At 37.7% G+C, this 2,817-nt stretch overlaps 1 long non-coding RNA gene across 1 annotated transcript; it reads right to left on the bottom strand.

The window, feature by feature from the left end:
• Window positions 1-603: 603 nt before the first annotated feature.
• Window positions 604-2,121, bottom strand: LOC310845482. Its single transcript, XR_014564793.1, has 3 exons — window positions 1,967-2,121; window positions 1,280-1,366; window positions 604-677 (listed from the first exon to the last, which is right to left on the bottom strand). It is a non-coding gene; the product is annotated as an uncharacterized lncRNA (long non-coding RNA).
• Window positions 2,122-2,817: the final 696 nt, after the last annotated feature.

The raw sequence follows: 2,817 nt of genomic DNA on the forward strand, positions 1-2,817 counted from the left end.
CAAGAGATTAGGCAAATTCATGAATGCTAAGACTATCAGTGGCTACTAATTGTTATGGATATATGCTATCAGAGGCATATCAATTACTGGGAAAGAACAGGGCAAAAGGGTACTCAACTGACCTGTGTCCTGCTTTTGGTTTTGCATAGTGATATGGTTGGCTACAGTGTAGAGCAGAATGCTTGGAAAACCTGGCATTCTCCTAAACAGACCTTATATACAGAAAGGTGGTCACATATGCACAAATTAGATGTGATACAAGAGATCTGTGAATAAAATAGCTACAAGTAGTTCATTAGTTGCCAACTGACCAGATCTTCTTCCAGAATCATTTGCAGTTAAAGAAATAAAAACAAGCATTTAATGCATGCAATTAAAAAACAAACTAAAAAACCATATCCTTGCCTTCAGAAGATGAACTCAGTCTATACTGACTCTGTATGCTCCTCATCCCTAAAAAAAGAAAGAAAAAGCTGCTTTCACTTGGAGATGACGAGTACTCTATCCATTGTAAATAAGCTCAATTAAAAACAAAAGTAGCCATGCTGGCCCACTAGAAAACAACAACAACAACAACTCCACAATCCACAGTAGGGTAATGTGTTTCACATAGCAGGGGGTGAGGGAGATCAGAGTTTCTTTCTTATTTAAGCACAATAAGATGTTGTAATCATGACCTGCAAGATAAAGACCACAGGCTGAGATGCCCTTCATTTGAGACAGTAGAATCTAGCACAAAAGGGCAGATACGTGGGCAAACCCTATGCTGAACGAGTCTGCCCATGTGGTCTGAAAGAGGTGGAAACGGTTTCACATGTGTTGCTACACTGCGACCTCTATGGGGATATCAGGTCACTGTTTATTTCCCCTATTGTTCAGAAATTTCCAGGTCGATCTGAATCTCAGCGGCTGAAAATCCTACTAGGAGATAAAAACCCAGAAGTAACACTGAAAGTGGCCAAATTTTCTGCGGCTGCGATCAAGCGGAGGGCATTAGCTGTAAAAAAGTAAAAGACTTGACCCCTGGACAAGCCCCCTCATTTTTTAAGTCTATACATACATTGTAGTGCGTGTGTGCGTGTGTGTGTGTGTGTGTGTGCGCGCATATGTGTATTGCTTTTATGTATAATTTTACAATTTTTAATTGACACCATTACTCCCCTTGTAAACCATCGTTGTTGTTTTTTCTGGTCTATGACCGTAATAAATTCATTCATTCATTCATTCATTCATTCATTCATTCATTCATTCCCATTTAACAATGGCTTTTTCAGATCACCATTTCAATCTGTGAGCAATCATTGTAAAATTGGTGCAGGGCGAATCTTTTCAATTCTGCAAAACCAACAGAAGAGTCTTGTAGCACCTGAAAGATAAAAAATATATATTATGACACACACAATATAATTCATTTCATTGGATGCATAAAGGGTTATCCTGAGTTGCAGGGACACAATTGATGGGGAGCTTGTAGATCAGAGGGAAACTAAATGCTGAATTATACAGTTGAGGATAATGACCTTTTAAACTGCAGTGATGCACCAAAAACAGTAGTTGATAACACAGACATCTTTGCACTTGTAAACCAGTTTTTAGCACATCCAGTGTGGTTTTAAAAACCGTAAACCCAGCCCCTATTATGTTGATTCCATCTGCAAATAATAGCACTGGTGCATTGTAATACAATGGTCTCATGGTTTGAGGTCACGTCATTCAATAATGAACACACTTAAGGTCAGTGACAGAGCATCCTGAGAAGGTGAAATGTTCCCTCTTTGGCTTTTCTATACTGCCATTTCAGATTTGTGCTCATTCATTCTTTTGCATAGACCAGTTAGAAGGCAACTGATGGCATATATTACGGTACTTTGGAAGATGAGCAGGTGAATTAGCCCCTCAGGTTCTATTGACATTCTTAGCTCCTGTAATAATTATGTTAAACTAGATACGGGAACAAAGTTGGTACCTGTCTCTGCCACAGCGTCTGGTCCCTCTTGTCCACAATCCTGTTATATGGCCTGTTACTCATAAAGAGGTGTTTTGAGGTTAATGGGCTGTCACCCAAGGCCTGTGATAGGAAAGTGTCACCAATGCATCTCAGATAGAAGAGAGGCTTTCAGTTCTGTAGTCACTCTTGTTTTATAACAGATTGACCTGAATCCTCTCCTCTGAACAGGTTAACCAAAATTGGATGATTACCAAAGTCTCAGAGCTGTTTGGAAAGTATCAGAAAAGGATAAAATACAACTGAATAAAATAGGCATTCACAGCCACAACTGCAAGGAAAGCTTATTTTTTATTTCATTTTTTAAATTAAGACTACGATCCTAAACACACTATGGAGTAAGTCCCATTTAATTCAGTGGATTTTATTTTTGTGGCACACGTATTTAGTCTATGAGAAGGTGACGGTACACAGTTTTTTTTAAAACCATATAGTGAGAAAATCCCCTTATAAAATATGGGAGAAAATATAAAGAAATACTACAACCAAAGACCCCCTGGGGGACCTCACCGACAGAAGGCATGGCAGTAAAAAAGAAAAATATGAAAGGAGACTGCCAATGTATAGAATGATATTAGAAGAAAACAATAACAAATTGACGCTGAAGAAGTTTGAAGAAATTAGGTTGTACCTGATGGATTAGTTACCATATTTTCAATTCAATGAAAGATTAAGTATAGATTAAAAAAAGGATTTGAAAATAAGATATCAGATTTGGAAAAAGAACTAATCCAATCCAAAGGAAAATATATTTCAAAAATGTACAATCTATATCTTGAGTGGGAGGTAAAAGAAAAGGTAAAAAAAAGCGG

The sequence above is a fragment of the Podarcis gaigeae genome, assembly GCF_964106915.1.
Source record: "Podarcis gaigeae genome assembly, chromosome: 5".
NCBI lineage: Eukaryota > Metazoa > Chordata > Lepidosauria > Squamata > Lacertidae > Podarcis > Podarcis gaigeae.